The following is a 19285-nucleotide window of genomic DNA, read 5'->3' as shown; positions in this document are numbered from 1 at the left end:
ATTTGTGAGTAGTTACATTTGTTCCTGAGGACATGGGAGAAGTCTCACTATAAGTAGTCATGTGAATTTGGTATTCGTTCGATATTTTGATGAGATGTATGCTGTCTCTCCTCTAGTGGTGTCATGTGAACATCGACTACATGACACTTCACCATTTTTTGGGCCTAGAGTAAGGCAATGGGAAGTAATAAGTAGATGATGGCTTGCTAGAGTGACAGAAGCTTAAACCCTAGTTTATGTGTTGCTTCGTAAGGGGCTGATTTGGATCCATATGTTTCATGCTATGGTTAGGTTTACCTTAATACTTCTTTTGTAGTTGCGGATGCTTGCAAGAGGGGTTAGTCATAAGTGGGATGCTTGTACAAGGAAGGGAAGTACCCAAGCACCGGGCCACCCACATATCAAATTATCAAAGTAAGGAACGCGAATCATATCAGCGTGATGAAAACTAGCTTGATGATAATTCCCATGTGTCCTCGGGAGCGCTTTCCTTTATATAAGAGTTTATCTAGGCTTGTCCTTTGCTACAAAAAGGATTGGGATATCTTGCTGCACCTTATTTACTTTTACTACTTGTTACCCGTTACAAATTACCTTATCACAAAACTATCTGTTACCGATAATTTCAGTGCTTGCAGAGAATACCTTACTGAAAATTGTTTATCATTTCCGTCTGCTCCTCGTTCGGTTCGACACTCTTACTTATCGAAAGGACTACGATAGATCCCCTATACTTGTGGGTCATCAAGACTCTTTTCTGGCGCCGTTTCCGGGGAGTGAAGCGCCTTTGGTAGGTGGAATTTGGTAAGGAAAAATTTATATAGTGTGCTGAAATTTACTGTCAGTTGTTACTATGGAACATAATCCTTTGAGAGGCTTGTTCGGGGTATCTTCACCCCGAACAGTACAGCAAAGAGTTGCTCATCAACCTATTGAACCAACTGAAAATGTTTACTTTGAAAATCCTTCGGGTATGATAGAGAAACTGCTAGCTAATCCTTTCACAGGTGATGGAACATTACATCCCGATTTGCACCTAATCTATGTGGATGAAGTTTGTGGATTATTTAAGCTTGCTGGTATGCCCGAGGATGTTATCAAGAAGAAGTTCTTCCCTTTATCTTTGAAGGGAAAGGCATTGACATGGTTTAGGCTATGTGATGATTTGGGATCATGGAACTACAACCAATTGAAATTGGAATTTCATCAGAAGTTTTATCCTATGCATCTGGTTCATCATGATCGTAATTATATATATAATTTTTGGCCTCGCGAAGGAGAAAGCATTGCTCAAGCTTGGGGGAGGCTTAAGTCAATGTTATATTCATTCCCCAATCATGAGCTCTCAAGAGAAATTATTATTCAAAAATTTTATGCTCGGCTTTCTCTCAATAATCGTTCCACGCTCGATACTTCTTATACTGGTTCTTTTCTGATGAAGACTATTGAATTCAAATGGGATTTATTGGAAAAATTAAACGAAACTCTGAAGATTAGGATCTCGACGAAGGTAAGGAGGCAGGTATAACACCTAAGTTTGATTGTGTTAAATCTTTTATGGACACCGATGTTTTTCATGAATTTAGCACCAAATATGGACTTGACTCTGAGATAGTAGCTTCTTTCTGTGAATCCTTTGCTACTCATGTTGATGTCCCTAAGCAGAAGTGCTTTAAATATAATCCTCCCACTGAAGTAAAAGTAGTTTCACCTATTAAAGTTGAAGAAAAGACCATCACTTATAATGTTGATCCTATTGTTCCTATTTCTTATATTGAGAAACCACATTTCCCTGTTAGAATAAAGGATTGTGCTAAAGCTTCAATTGTGGTTCGTAAGAGTAATACTAGAACACCTACACCCTCTTAGCAAATTAAAGTTGAACCTAGTGTTGCTATGGTTAAAGATCTCGTGGTCGATAATATTTATGGGCATGTTATTTACTTCTATGATGAAGCTGCTACAACTGCTAGACCTGACACTAAGAATAAACATAGACCCGTTCTAGGCATGCCTGTTATTTCTGTTAAAATAGGAGATCATTGCTATCATGGCTTATGTGATATGGGTGCTAGTGCAAGTGCAATACCTCATTCCTTATATAAAGAAATTATGCATGATGTTGCACCTGCTGAGATAGAGGAAATTGATGTTACAATTAAGCTTGCCAATAGAGACACTATTTCACCACTTGGGATTGTTAGAGATGTTGAAGTCTTGTGTGGCAAGGTTAAATATCCTGCTGATTTTCTTGTTCTTGGTTCCCCACGAGATGGCTTTTGTCCCATTATATTTGGTAGACCCTTCTTGAATATTGTTAATGCTAGGATAGACTGCAAAAAGGATGTGGTTGCTATTGGTTTGGGGGATATGTCTCATGAGTTTAATTTTGGTAAATTCCGTAGACAACCCCATGATAAAGAATTGCCTAGTAAAGCTGAAATTATTGGTCTTGATTCTATTGTCGTGCCTCCTAATGATCCTTTAGAACAATATTTGCTAGACCATGAAAATGATATGTTTATGAACGAAAGAAGGGAAATAGATGAAGTATTCTTTAAACAGGCACCTATTTTGAAACACAACTTGCCTGTTGAAATCCTAGGGGATCCTCCTCCACCCAAGGGTGATCTCGTGTTTGAGCTTAAACCATTAACTGATACTCTTAAATATGCTTATCTTGATGAGAAAAAGATATATCCATTTATTATTAGTGCTAACCTTTCAGAGCATGAAGAAAAGAAATTATTGAAAAAATTGAAGAAGCACCGTGCTGCTATTGGATATACTCTTGATGATCTTAAGGGCATCAGTCCCACTCTATGCCAGCATAAAATAAAATTGGAGAAAGATGTGAAACTGGTTGTTGATTGATACGTCTCCAACGTATCTATAATTTTTATTGTTCCATGCTATTATATATTCTATTTTGGATGTTTAATGGGCTTTATTATACACTTTTATATCATTTTTGGGACTAACCTATTAACCCAAGGCCAAGTGCAAATTGTTGTTTTTTGCCTATTTCAGTGTTTTGCAGAAAAGGAATATCAAACGGAGTCCAAACGGAATGAAACCTTCCGGAGCGTGATTTTTGGGACAAACGTGATCCAAAGGACTTGGAGTGGACGTCAAGCAACCAATGAGGTGGCCACGAGGCAGGGGGCGCCCTCCCCCCTCGTGGGCCTCTCGTGGGCCCCTCGTGGCTCAACCGACCTACTTCTTCCTCCTATATATACTCATATACCCTGAAAACATCCTGGAGCACCACGAAACCCTATTTCCACCGCCGCAACCTTCTGTATGCAAGAATCCCATCTTGGGGCCTTTTCCGGAGCTCTGCTAGAGGGGGTATCGATCACGGAGGGCCTCTACATCAACTCCATGGCCCCTCTGATGATGTGTGAGTAGTTTACTTCAGACCTTCGGGTCCATAGTTATTAGCTAGATGGCTTCTTCTCTCTCTTTGGATCTCAATACAAAGTTCTCCTCGATCTTCTTGGGGATCTACTCGATGTAACTCTTTTTGCGGTGTGTTTGTCGAGATCCGATGAATTGTGGGTTTATGATCAAGTCTATCTATGAACAATATTTGATTCTTCTCTGAAATCTTTTATGTATGTTTGGTTATCTTTGCAAGTCTCTTCAAATTATCAGTTTGGTTTGGCCTACTAGATTGATCTTTCTTGCAATGGGGAAGTGTTTAGCTTTGGGTTCAATCTTGCGGTGCTTGATCCTAGTGACAGAAAGGGAAACGACATGTATTGTATTGTTGCCATCGAGGATAAAAATATGGGGTTTATATCATATTGCTTGGGTTTATCCCTCTACATCATGTCATCTTACCTAATGCGTTACTCTGTTCTTATGAACTTAATACTCTAGATGCATGCTGGATAGCGGTCAATGTGTGCAGTAATAGTAGTAGATGCAGGCAGGAGTCGGTCTACTTGTCACGGACGTGATGCCTATATACATGATCATGCCTAGATATTCTCATAATTATTCGCTTTTCTATCAATTGCTTGACAGTAATTTGTTCACCCACTATAATACTTATGCTATCTTGAGAGAAGCCACTAGTGAAACCTATGGCCCCCGGGTCTATTCTCCATTATATTAATCTTCCGTCAACAAGGTATTTCTATTACCTTTTATTTTGCAATATTTACTTTTAATCTTTATCATAAAAATACCAAAAATATTATCTTGTCATCTCTATCAGATCTCACTCTCATAAGTGACCGTAAAGGGATTGGCAAACCCTTTATCACATTGGTTGTTGTAGCGACCCGACCTCAAACGGTCAAGTATCTATGCTTCAGTGTCATCCCTGGATCGGTAATGCTGACACACACAGTACTCGAAGGATTTATAACAGAGTGGCAATCACACACTTATTACATCGAATGTCTCGAGAGAGAACTTATTACAATAAATATGGCTTAAGGCAATCTAGTACGATAACAGCAGAAGGCTTGGAAGATAAAGTGAGTGCATGACACGGCCTAGCGAACCTTACTCCTCGTATGAAAAGTCTGCAACATGATACGTTGCAGCCCGAAATGGGTCAGCACATGGAATATGCTGGCAATGTAACACAGGAGAGTAATGAACAGATAAATGCTATCACTACATGCATATATGGCTGGTGGAGGTTTTATGGTTAATATGTTTTGCGAAAAGCCAATTTTTTCCTACAACAAAGGAATATATTTTATTTAACTATCATGGTAGTTGAACAATATTGAGAAGGTTCCTCCAACTCAATCCCAATTAAAAAGTAATTATCAACCCAACCAAATTTATTTAGAGTGATGAGATCCATATTATAATCCAAGAACTAGATTCTCAAGATGTCCATAACCGTGGACATGGCTAACCATGATTAGTTTATACACTCTGCAGAGGTTTGCGCACTTTTCCCCACAAGACTCGATCTCCTCCGTTGGATTTCTCGCACTACAGGGTGTTTGAGAAACGGATGATTGAGACACAGTCTTTCCGAAGAGGTCCCCTTAACCGATAGATAGGACGGTACACCTACAATCCCCTACATCTGCTAGCCCGTCATGGGAAGGTTTCCCACAACTTACTCAACTATGCTAGAGCCCATAATAGCTTGTGGCTGCACATGGAAGTTTCTAGCATGAAATAATCTTATGATCCCTTTGAGCCTGGGTGGCGGACCGTAGGATGATCACACGGGTACTCCGGGATATCCTAGGACAACACTGGATTCTCCAGGTGCCCACAAGCAATCCACCCAGATGTGTATTAAAGTTGCCACCTTAAGTTGAACCATTAATTAACAACTCACATCTGTCATGGATACACTCAAACACAATCCACATCTACGAGCATAGCATGGCAATATAAGCATAACGTAGAAGTAACTCTCAAGGGTTTGATAATAAAACAGGTAATAGGTTCTACCTCATCATCTACTTCCCAGACCCACATGTTAAGAGATCCTACTCATGAAATGTGCGAGAGTTGAAACTAATGCATAAAAACTGGGTGATAAAGGGGTATGATCAAAGTGTTACTTGCCTTGCTGACGATCTGCATATCCTAAAGACTCATAGTAGCATACTTCGCACTCCGGGTGTTCTGTCATAAACAAACAATAGCATACATAAGCAATCAAGCAAGGATGCACGGGTAAATCTCAAATAAGAAGATCTAACCAGAAAGTTCAACTGAAGAACTCCAGTTTGCAAAAAGAATCAAACCAAATAGAGCAACGAAACTCAAACTGCGAAAGAAACAAGATCCGGTTACTAATCTGGAGTAAAGTCAAATTTTACAGCACCAAAATCTTGTTCAAGTTGGTTAAACAGAAAGAGGGCTTTGAGATGAAGATCTAGGCGCTTGAATCGCATGATTCCGATAAACGAGCGAAAAGATAAACTAAATCTAAGATCAGGGCAGAAATCGCGATCGAAAATAATCGCGGAAAACCCTGGAAAAAGAAAAACTGGCGAACAGGCTAACGAATGAACGTTCACTGTCTGTGACTAACGGATGAACGGTGTTCGTTAAAACAAACGTACGGGCGAATGTCCGCAAACTAAATAAACCGAGAAAACCGAACTAAAACCGATTCTAAAAAAACTAGATCTAGGTTTACGAAAAACCAATCGGTTTTCTAAAAAAATGGCGGCTACCTCGTAGAACGGGACAGCGGCGGCGGCGGCATCCGGCGGCGGCTCTGGCGGGGGGGGGGGGGGGGGGGGGGGGGGGGGGTGGCGGCTCGGGCCTTCGGCCTTTTAAGAGGGCCGGCCGGGTCGGTGTCCCAGGCGGACACGGCCCGGTAAGGCGGTTCGTTTTTTTAAATATTCCAACGCGCAAAAAAGTGAAGAAAATAAATACTAAACGGACTCCAAATATCCTGAAATAAATTTTTCCCATCCTATAAAAATACGCCGGACAAGGTGAACATTTATTTGGGCCTCTAATGCAATTTTGAAAAACGCATATTTTTCCTAATTCAAATAAAATAGCGATAAAACCCCAAATAAAAAATACAAATTGATTTTAATATTTTTCCTGCAACATTTCATTTATTTTGGAGAATTCATATTATCTCCTCTCATTTAATTTTAATATGAAATATTTTCGGGGAGAGAAATAATTAAAACCAAAGTGATCCTTGTTTCAATATTTGAGAAAAGTTCAAATATGAGAACGAGGGAAAAATCCCCAACTCTCTCCGAGGGTCCTTGAGCTGCTTAGGATTTCGAGGATCACAAAACAAAATGCAATAAAATATGATATGCATGAATGACCTATGTATAACATTCCAAATTGAAAATTTGGGATGTTACAAACCTACCCCCCTTAAGATGAATCTCGCCCTCGAGATTCGGGTTGGCTAGAAAATAGGTGTGGGTGGTCTTTGCGTAGATCATCCTCTCTTTCCCAGGTGGCTTCGTCCTCGGTATGGTGGCTCCACTGAAATTTGCAAAACTTGTTAACCTTGTTGCGGGTAACTCGACTGGCAAACTCGAGAATCTTGACTGGTTTCTCCTCATATGTCAAATCACTGTCTAACTGAATTGCTTCCGGGGGCACTGTATCTTTTAGAGGAATATCGTCCATCTCAGCATGGCACCTCTTCAACTGGGAAACGTGAAACACATCATGTACTCCTGACAGTCCTTCAGGTAACTCCAACTTGTAGGCAACCTCTCCCATGCATTCCAAAACACGGTACGGCCCTACAAATCTCGGGGCTAACTTTCCGTTAACTCCAAAACGCTTAACTCCTCATAGAGGTGACACTCGCAAATATCCTCTGTCTCCGATTTCATAGACTACCTCCTTGCATTTCGAGTCTGCATAACTCTTCTGTCTGGACTGAGCTACCTTCAGTCTATCTCGAATCAGCTTAACCTTCTCCTCGGACTCTTTAATCAAATCCGATCCAAACAACTGGCAGTCTCCAACTTCATCCTGCATCAACGGTGTTCGGCATCTTCCATACAGGGCTTCAAACGGTGCCATCTTCAAATTGGCCTGGTAGTTGTTGGTGTACGAGAACTCCGCGTAGGGTAAATTATCATCCCAACTAGACTCATAGTCTAGTGCACAAGCTCTCAACAAGTCCTCCGGAATCTGATTGACTCTCTTAGTCTGTCCATCTATCTGCGGGTGAAAGGCTGTGCTGAACTCCAGCCTGGTTCCCAAAGTCTGGTGCAGTAGGTGCCAAAACTTTGAAGTAAACTGTGTTCCTCTGTCTGATACGATGGTCCTCGTAACTCCATGCAGACATATGATCCTGGTCATATATATCTTGGCCAACTTCGCACTTGTATATGTGGTTTTCACTGGGATAAAGTGAGCTACTTTGGTCAAGCGGTCCACTACTACCCAGATAGAATCATATCCCGATCGGGTCCTGGGTAATCCGGTGATAAAATCCATGCCAAGCTTATCCCACTTCCATTCGGGTATCGGCATAGGCTGTAGTAATCCTGCTGGCTTCTGATGTTCTGCCTTCACTCTCTGACATACATCACATACGGCCACATACTCGGCAATATCCTTCTTCATTCCAGTCCACCAGAAACGCTCCTTCAAATCCAAATACATCTTGGTGTTTCTGGGGTGTATTGAGTATGGTGAGTCATGAGCTTCCTGTATTATCAACTTCCTGATCTCGGCATTATTGGGCACAAATAGGTCCTCAAACCACAAGGTGTCGTGCTCATCCTCATGAAAACCTTTGGCTTTGCCTTCACTCATATTCTCCTTTATCTCGACAATTTCTTTATCATCCTTCTGGGCTTCTCGAATCTTTCCCAACAAGGTCGACTGAACTTCCATGGTTGTAAAAAAACCTCTAGGAACAATCTCTAAACGTAGCTCCCTGAAATCTTCTGCTAACTCCCTTGGCAAACCTCATGTTACTAAGGTATTGGCATAACTCTTTCGGCTCAAAGCGTCTGCTACGACATTGGCCTTTCCCGGATGATAGTGCAACTTCATATCATAATCCTTTATAAGCTCCAACCATCTCCTTTGCCTGAGGTTCAACTCCTTCTGTGTGAAAATGTACTTCACACTCTTATGATCCGTGTACACATCACAATGGTTCCCAATAAGAAAATGTCTCTAGGTCTTGAGTGCATGCACTACGGCTGCCAACTCCAAGTCATGTGTGGCATAATTCAACTCATGCGGTCGAAGTTGTCATGAGGCATATGAAAGAACTCTTCCGTCTTGCATAAGTACTCCTCCAAGTCCTAAGCGAGAGGCGTCGCAATACACTTGGAAATCCTTGCGTATATCCGGCAGAATCAGCACTAGGGCTGTAGTCAAACGTTTCTTTAACTCCTGGAGACTTGCTATACATTCCTCAGTCCAATGGAACTTTGTGTCCTTCAACAACGTCGTCATAGGATTCGCAATCTTAGAGAAATTTTCAATGAACCTCTGATAGTATCCCGCGAGTCCAAGAAAACTGCAGATCTCTCCAACTGAGGTGGGTATCAACCACTCAGTGACGGACCGAAGTTTGGTGGGGTCTACTGCTATACCTTCTCCTGATATAACACGTCCAAGAAATCCAACTTCCTTCAACCAAAACTCACATTTGCTGAATTTGGCATACAACTGATGTTCCCTGAGTTTCTCGAGAACTAAATGCAAATGCTCCTTATGTTCCACTTCAATCTTTGAGTATACTGAAATATCATCAATGAACACCACGACAAACTTATCCAAGAACTCCATGAACACCTTATTCATCATACTCATGAAATAGGCGGGGGCGTTAGTCAATCCAAATGACATAACCGTATACTCACAAAGCCCATACCTTGTGGTGAACGTTGTCTTAGGTATATCCTTTTCTCGAATCTTCAGCTGGTGGTAACCTGATCGCAGGTCGATCTTCGGAAACACTTTAGCTCCTTGCAGCTGGTCAAACAGATCATTGATCATTGGCAGTGGGTACTTGTTCTTGATTGTCACTTCATTCAATGACTGATAATCAACAACCATTCTTAGAGACTTATCCTTCTTCTCAACCAATAGCACTGGGGCTCCCCATGGTGATGAACTCCGTCGGATATAACCTTTCTCCAATAACTCCTTGATCTGTTTCTTGATCTCCTCCAGATCATTTGCGGGCATCCGGTATGGTCTCTTTGATATAGGCACGGTGCCTGGCAACAGCTCAACCAAAAACTCGATGTCTCGATCTGGCAGCATGCCTGGTAACTCCTCTGGAAATACATCTGGGTAATCCTTCACAACAGGCACTTCCTCCTGAACAACTCCCGTGAGAGAATGTACTTGGGTTCTCCTTGGCGCATGCCTAGATACATACTTGATCCTTTTTCCCTCCGGGTGGTAAGCAGAATTGTCTTACTGGCGCAATCGATGTTTCCTCCATACATCGATAGCCAATCCATTCCTAGTATCACATCCAATCCTTGCGACTCCAGAATTATCAAGTCAGAGGGGAAAACATGACTACCTATGGTTAATGGCATCTGAAAACATCCATTGCTTGCCATATACTCAGCTCCGGGTGAGGTTACTATCATAGGTGTCTTAAGAACTTTAGTGGGCAACTTAAACTTATCCACAAATCCCCTTGATATGTATGAATGCGATGCACCAGTATCAAAAAGAATGATTGCAGTAAACGACTTAACTAAAAACTTACTGATAACTGCATCTGGTTGCTCTTCAACCTCCTCCACGTTCACGTGGTTCACTTGTCCTTTGTTAAATGGATTGGGCTTCTTCCCAGAGCTCCCATTACCATTTCCGTTCTTCGCTTCAGGGCACTCCATGGCATAGTGTCCAGTCTTCCCGCACTTGAAACGAGTAACGTGGCTTAGGTCCCTCTTGGCGAGTGTGGCTGGATTGCAACGGTTCTGATTGCTGCTTTCTCCATTCCCATTCCCATTCTTTGGGCCATTATGATTATGAGAACTTCCTCCATTGTGAGTGTGGCCTCCATGGTTATGGGTAAGCCCTCCCGAGTTCGGGGTAAAGAGAGGCTTCTGCTGAGCTCCTGAATTGTACTTCCCTTGTCCACATTTCCTCGTGCGGCTCTCTACCTGCTGCTGCTTCCCTTCGATCATGAGAGCTTTATCTACCAACTCATGGTAGTTGTTAAATGTTGACACCATTAACTGCATACTCATCTCATCATTCAGCCCTTCCATAAACTTCTCCTGCTTCGCGGCATCTGTGGCCACATCATCTGGAGCATAGCGGGATAACTTACTAAACTCATCCACGTACTGCCCTACAGTACGGTTCCCTTGGCGTAAGTTGCGAAACTCACGCTTCTTCATGCCCATGGCTCCTGTGGATACGTGGGCTGTGCGGATGCTTGTTGAAACTGCTCCCAAGTGACATTGGCTATAGGAAAAGTGGTTGCACTACAAGAAATATGTCAACTTATGACCTTCTGTCAGTGACCCTCGAAGAATTGGTCATAAATTTATGACCATTTTAGACCAATTGGTCAAAAGCTGTCTGGGGGGCTCCAAACCCTAAACCATTGCGACCATTTTGGTCAGAAAGGTCATAATTTCCTTACACGAAATGTTCATAAAGCAAACAGCGCTAGTCCGCTGCCTTATTTCTAGTTGTTAACGACCAATATAGATGGTCATAGCCTTGTAAATTGTGGTGGGTTGCGATGACTAGGCGCCATCTCATCAGTTTTGCCTATGTGTCATGTCCATGTGGCAGTTTTTGCCCTAGGTTGTGAAGCAACCTATATTTCTTTCATTCCCAAAATTCCCAAAAAAATCTCATAAATTCTTTGGGTCATATCTTTGTCAAATATGTAAAAACCTTCCTTTCCTAGTTCAAAAATAATTCAAAAATATTCATTTTCCTATTTTGTTCAGAACAACAGTTTGTGAAGGAAGTACCACTTTGGCATGTCCAAATAGTATCCATTTTCTACAGTGCTTTCCTATGCCCAAATAACCATCCTCCACCAAATTCTAGCTCAATACATTCATTATTTTGAGCTGAGCTTCAACATTCGTAGTTATGTCCAGTGTGGTAGTTTGCAAAGCAAGTACCACCTAGGCTCCTCCATTTGAGCTGAAAACTTGTGAACACGGTCTTCTTTGTAACTGATCATCCTCAGCCAAAACTCACGCCCTTTAGCCATGTACATTTCCCGTACCGCTAATCAAACACTTGGCTGCTAATTCATGTTTGAGCATCGATCGGTCTCCTCGTGAGAATCTTATGTTGTAATTTTCTTCCTAGCACCAACCGGGGGAGTGCCCAACCCACTAGACATGCCTAGGCCGCGCAGAACACATGGCAACATCACGGTCGCGCGGTGACCACGCGGCGGGCATGCGAGTTTACGCGCTCTAGAGTTGGGGCCCTCGGCGCCGCCCAAACCTCGACATATCGCCACCAAACCATGTATTTATGATTAAATAGGTCCTTATGTAACTAGAAATGATTTTTGGAAAAAATAAATAGCAAACTATGAGGCAGCTGCAGTTCAAATTTGACCCGCTTCCAACTGAATCGGCGGAAATTTGTCTTTTTCACGAGAGGTGGATAAAAAAAATGTACACCCAACCATTTTGTCAATTGTGCATTAAATATGGCCTAGTATTTTATAAAAATGATTTGGCCCAATTTTGCAACAATTATTTGGTAGTTCCTTCACAAAAAAACCTTCTTTCGGGCACTCGAAAAATGGAAAATGGTTTTTTCGTCCAACGAAAATGAAAACTTCCTTAGACAACATTGTTTGCCATTCCAATATGCACTCTTGTGAACAATATGAGATCATTTGAACAAACTATGCCATGAATGTGGCCATAAGATTGATCATTTGGCTTGAAAGCCATTGATCTCCACACATGATAGCTCGTTTCTGAGAACACTTTTTTATAATAATTGTCGTATTACAAGTTTGTTATTTTTCCTAGGAACTTGGCCACATATGATGACACAATGCGAAGGTTTCCCAATTTTTTGATTTTTTTTGAATTTTTTATGCCCGTTTCAAAATGCGGTCAAAACGTGGGAATGACCGTTCCTAGCTAGTGGTTGAATCTTGGAATTTTGTTGGTGTTTCTCTCATTAAAAAGATACTTATGTACCTAGAAATGATTTTTGGAAAAAATAAATAGCAAAGTATGAGGCAGCTGCAGTTCAAATTTGACCCGCTTCCAGCTAAATTGGCGGAAATTTGTCTTTTTCACGAGAGGTGGATCAAAACTTTTTACACCCAAAATTTTTCTCAATTGTGCATTAAATATGTCCTAGTATTTTATAAAATTGATTTGGTCCAATTTTGCAACAATTATTTGGGAGGTCCTTCACAAAAAAACCTCCTTTTGGGCACTCGGAAAATGGAAAATGGTTTTTTCGTCCAACGAAAATGAAAACTTCCTTAGGGAACATTGTTTGCCATTCCAATATGCACTCTTGTGCACAATATGAGATCATTTGAACAAACTATGCCATGAAGGTGGCCATAAGATTGATCATTTGGCTTGAAAGCCATTGATCCCCACACGTGATAGCTCGTTTCTGAGAACACTTTTTTAAAATAATTGCCGTATTACAAGTTTGTTATTTTTCCTAGGAACTTGGCCACATATGATGACACAATATGAAGGTTTCCCAATTTTTTGATTTGTTTTGAATTTTTTATGCCCGTTTCAAAATGCAGTCAAAACGGCGGGAATGACCGTTCCTAGCTAGTGGTTGAATCTTGGAATTTTGTTGGTGTTTCTCTGATTAAAAAGATACTTATGTACCTAGAAATGATTTTCGAACAAAATAAATAGCAAACTATGAGGCAGCTGCAGTTCAAATTTGACCCGCTTCCAGCTGAATCGGCGGAAATTTGTCTTTTTCACGAGAGGTGGATCAAAACTTTTTACACCCAACAATTTTCTCAATTGTGCATTAAATATGTCCCAGTATTTTATAAAATTGATTTGGTCCAATTTTGCAACCATTATTTGGGAGGTCCTTCATAAAAAACCCTCCTTTTGGGCACTCAAAAAATGGAAAATGGTTTTTTCGTCCAAAGGAAGTGAAAACTTCCTTAGGCAACATTGTTTGCCATTCCAATATGCACCCTTGTGCACAATATGAGATCATTTGAACAAACTATGCCATGAATGTGGCCATAAGATTGATCATTTGGCTTTAAAGCCATTGATCTCCACATGTGATAGCTCATTTTTTAGAACACTTTTTTAAAATAATTGCCATATTACAAGTTTGTTATTTTTCCAAGGAACTTGGCCACATATAATGACACCATGCAAAGGTTTCCCAATTTTTGATTTTTTTTTGAATTTTTTATGCCCGTTTCAAAATGCGTCAAAACGGCGGGAATGACCGTTCCAAGCTAGTAGTTGAATCTTGGAATTTTTTGGTGTTTCTCTGATTAAATAGATACTTATGTACCTAGAAATGATTTTTGGAAAAAATAAATAGCAAACTATGAGGCAGCTGCAGTTCAAATTTGACCCGCTTCCAACTGAATCGGCGGAAATTTGTCTTTTTCACGAGAGGTGGATCAAAACTTTTTACACCCAACCATTTGGTCAATTGTGCATTAGATATGTCCTAGTATTTTAGAAAATTGATTTGGTCCAATTTTGCAACAAATATATTATAGGTCCTTCACAAAAAAACTTATTTTGGGCACTCGAGAAATGGAAAAAAAATTGTCGTCCAAAGAAAATGAAAACTCCCTTTGTCAATATTGTATGCAAATCCATGATGTAAACTTGTGCAAAATATGATATCATTTGAACACATATTTGATAGGACTTTCACAAAAAAATCATTTTGAGCACTGAAAAATGGAATGAAATTTTTATCTTGAATTAATCACGACCAATTTATATGGTCATAAGGTCATCAAATGGCTTGCTGCGTTCTGATTGGTCCATGGGAATATCACGCGGATCACGCATCAACCACCGTCGGATGCTTCCGCATCCAACGGCAGCCCTCACCCTTCACCCAACCACAACCCAACTACCCAAACCCTAACTCAGATCCTCTCCCCTCTCCCCCGATCCACTCCCGCCGCCGCCTCTCCCCTCTTCCCCGATCCACTCCCGCCGCCTCTCCCCTCTCCCCCGATCAACTCTCGCCGCCTCTCCCCTCTCCCCAGACTGAGAGAGAGGCACCGCCGCAATGGAGAGAGGGGCGCCGCTGTGGCTGGCTTGCTCGCAGGCGCGTGCGTGCGCCGCATCCACCTACCCAAACCCTACCCAGATCCCATCAATCCCCTCCTCCCATCGCACCCCTCCTCCCCCCATCTCCTCGCCGCCGCCATCGACCACGCTCCCCTCGATCCCTGCCACCGCCGTCTCCCTCCCTTAGATCGAGCTCCCCCTTCCCTCTCCCTCCCACCTCTCGAAGCTCCCGCGTCCCACCGCCGCGCACCGTTCTCCTCTGCAGCTTCTGCGGCGACGCAGCCGCCACTGACTACTCTCGTTCCTCCTTCCTCCAGCACTACTCTCCAACCTCACCTCTCGCTTCACCGTCCCGCGCTCGCCGGGGCCCTGTAGTGCCGCTCAGTCCCTCACGCTCGGGCCCAACGAGGTCGCGCACGCACTCACCAGCACACCCGTCTTCATCGTCTGCAACTCCAGCAATGCGTTCGTGCTCGTCTCCGACCCCGCCACTGGTCTCCGCTCCATCGGTCTCCTCTGCTTCCGCTCCAAGGATGCTGACGCCCTCCTCTTCGTCCGAGGTCGCCGGAACCACGACGGCCGGTGCGCCCGTGCGTGAGGAGACGACGAGGACCCCGACAAGCCATGCAGGGCCAGCAAGAAGGCCGCCGCCCCAGCACCAGCAGCAGCAGTACCCCCAAGGTATCGCGCACGCGCGCGCCCCGATCCCACCCCCTCCCAATTTGTGAATTTCTTGGTCCCGATCTGACTAATGTGTCGCTGCAATGTTTCGTCAGGGACGAGACCACCGGCGCCCACCAGGATATCCACCGCTGCACCTTGGTAACGATTGCGTGAGAAAGCACCGCAGGTGGGCGGCTGCATCTGAGGCTGAGGAATCAGGTGCTGGATTGTAGTTCAGAGCCCTTCCCACCAGTCTTCGTTTTGCCTCTTTGCTCAAAAGTGTTAAATGCTAATCATTGGCTTGCTGGGATAGACGCACTGCTCGTCCAAACCAATTATCATCTTCTACCTCCTAGTAGTAGTACAAAAATTATAAGGAAATTCACTGCAATGTTGTCAGAATGTAAATTTAGTGCCTGGTTCAGTTTGGAGCATGTTAATTTAGATGATCACATGTTTCTATAGAGTAAATATCACCATTTGTCATGAAATGTTGCTACAGAGTGAAGATGTAGAACTTCTATTTGTTCAGGCAGCTGCTTTATTATATCAAATGCACCAGATCCTTATGATTTCTTTTATGGTCTTGTGGCTGGTCTAGAGCAAAAATAGAGTTGCATATGATTTCTAGGTACTAGTAGTCTAATTGTATTCGAGATGCGATACACTGAAGGTTAATTATACATATGCACACGGCAAGTATACAGTATTGTACTATACATTTCACATGTGTCCTATCTTAGAAGCTCCACAATATTCATGTGTATACAATAATTTATCGAATGAGGCACTATGATTCTGAATTTTTAGATTGTTAGCTCTGGCTTCATAAGCAAACTTATGTGAATATACTTTGCAGAATCATTGTATAGCCTCTTTGTTTATGTGGGGTTCTTATTCATTTGATTTCGTCCTCCTGGCAGGCACCTTTTGTACATTGAGCAACAATGGCGAATTCGAGTGGATGATGGAAGGCCTCAGTTTGGGGCCAAGAAAAGGCGTGGACGAGGCCATTTCTGCAAGGTCTTTCTCAATCAGTTGAAATATTTGGTTTTCCACGACTTAGACTATTGGGGCAGACTTATCAAGTCGTTGCTCTTTATGTTATGTTATACCACCTGCATATGCATGCTCTAGCTTCTAGGTAGTAGAAGAATTGACATGTGGGATGCAAGTCCAAGCTTGATACTGTAAATGTTACTCCCGCCTATCAAGTTGGACTATTTGGGTGTCAAGTTGGTGTTGTACTGTAGTCTGTAGTATGAACCTGCATATGCACCTACATGTGTAGTCAGTAACTAGTACTACTGCTTGAACTCAAAATTTCTTTTACAATGAATAAAAAGATGAGCATTTCTCCAGCCAATGTCTGCAGTAGTTGCTGTTGTGTAATCATCGGCTGGACCTATGCATTTCATCAAAATTTGCAATGATGTTTGTTGCCTAAGTAACTAGAGAATTATAGAGGCCTGAGATTCTTATTTTGTTGTACTTGTACATGTAGCATTGTTCTTGGCACTATGACCTAAAGCAATCAGTCGGTCAATTGCAGTCTTGGCATGCTCTGTTGCTCTCCTAGTTGTTAACCTATGTGTAGTAGTACGTAGGAATAGAGGTATGCTAAATCTGGCATTTTCAAGTATGTTGTGTTGCTGTGACTGCTCTCAGTTTAATAATTTTAACTCTTGTGGCATTTTCAAGTATGCACAGTGTATTAGTGTATCATCATCTATGTTATACGTTTCCGCCACGGAATCAACAAAATGTTCCTGCAATAAGATGTATTTATTTAGACGAAGTATCCGCTTTCCCTGACATAATATGTTCATGTTCACGATAGGCCGCCTGCAAATTGCTGGATGCAACATCAATGTAGCTATGATCCACGCATGACCCAACCTTGAGGAGAGCACCTCTGCGAGCTGGGATCTCCGGATGGTAATGTTCTCCGGTCTCAATCCCTCCTTACCTAGCATAGATTCCTGATTTACTGCTTATCTGCGTGCCAAATCCATGCCTGGGACCGACCAAACGCTCTGATTTGAGTTGGCCATGTTGTTCATGTTTGTTGATATTTTGCAAGTATATGTGAACTGATTAGCTAGCAATTTGGACCAGTGGATGGAGTCTGGTACATGTAAACGGTTTGGCATTAACATTCTGGGCATATTCTCTAACTTTAGCCTGCAAGATCATTGAGCAAATCTGAACTGTTTACCAATTTGGATAGGTAGGTGGGGTCTGGTACATGTAGGTGATTCGTGAACACACAACCAGGATGATTCCTATCCTACCTATGCTATGCTTATTGCTTCCAAGCTAGTGATGGCGGTCGCAGGTGCAGTACCTGCTGGTTAGTACCTGCTGGTTGTTACTATCGCTGGCAGTTAGTGTTCAACATCTATCGCTTTAGCACCAAGCGACTAAACAATGTTTTGGTAAAGCTTTCAGAAATCAGTTTGCAGTGTTGAATCAGTACACATCTTTTACCTTCAATTTGGTAGTATGAAAAACACATTAGTAAATCTAAGTAACTTTGACATATTTTCTCTATTAACTTGCACTGGATTGGTACCCGTGATTGCCTTGTACTTAATTCTGCTAACACTGATCTTGTTACTGTTAATTTTTTATTGCCATGGTGTTTATGCTGTTTAGAATAAGATCCATGCATCAATTCTAAGTTCTTGTCTCTCTGAAGGGACACTTCTAGCTTCTACGACCCAGACTTGTTAACTATTGTTCTTACTTTGTTAGCTACGACATATATTTTCCCCAGTTATTCTAATTCTTCTCTGATTCATGTAACAGGATGACAGTGGAAGCCATGTTGTTGTTTTGTTTGTTCCCAGCCCTGACTATGGTCGTCGAGCGAGTCCGGCATGTTGTTCATCTAGTAGAGCTTGTTAGGAGTCTGAATCTAAGAACTCACCCTGTTTTTCTTACTTTTGTTTGTTGGCAACTATGTTCATCCAGCGAGTCCAGTATGTTCATGACAGGAGCAGGTAGTTTGTGATCACATGGAAGGAGCTTGTAAAGCAGTACTATATTACAATTGTAGAGCTTGTAAAGCTGTATGGTCTTGTGTATTGGAATGGATAGAGCTTGTATTATGTGATCTGGTTGCTCTTATTTAAGTACCATGTGTGTTTTTGTCTCCGAAAATCTAAATAATGCTTGAAATATGAAGAATATGAGTCTCAATTGATGGGACCCACTTACCACAACATGACAAATGGGAACCTATTACTAGAACCTGACAACTGGGACCCATCTCACTAGTGGACCCTTCTTTTGAAAAAAAAAACTAAATTCGTTTAGACAAAAAGGTCACAACCCAACAATAAAAAGGATGCAATATTGGGCTTGGCCCATGAACCCAACCAAAAATTGACAGACAGAAAAAACACAAATAGGCCGAATTGTTGGTCTAGGCCCATGTAGAAAATCGAATTGGACCGGGCTGAATCTTGTGCCACATCAAATTGCCACGCCGGATGCCTACGTGGCCTGGGGAGGTTGCTAGTGACCAAAACGCCACAGTAGACGTATTTTGGTCATAAACGTCTTCAACCATTCCAGAAGAAAGGTCGCTATAGTCAGTTTATGATCGCCAGCTTTTGACCTTCTATTTTTGGTCACAAAAAGGTCGCAAATGAAAAACCATGACCTTTCAGTGACCAATAGTGGTGGTCACAAGTTGACATATTTCTTGTAGTGTTGTGTAATTCTCCCACCATGAGGCTGCTGGTCCATCCAATTGGTGTGCGGCAAAACGCACCTTCTCAGCATTTGTGCAACCTGCGGTGGTCAACTCCCTTCCAATCCTGCGCAGCCAATCATCAGCAACTATTTACTCGGTGCTACTGGAAAACACAGGCGGCTGCAGCCTCAGAAAACGGGCTAAGTTATCAACTGGTGGTGGTGGCGGTGGGTTGTTG

This window comes from Triticum urartu, chromosome 7 (assembly GCF_003073215.2).
Source record: "Triticum urartu cultivar G1812 chromosome 7, Tu2.1, whole genome shotgun sequence".
NCBI lineage: Eukaryota > Viridiplantae > Streptophyta > Magnoliopsida > Poales > Poaceae > Triticum > Triticum urartu.
Note: the sequence above shows the minus strand (reverse complement) of the source record.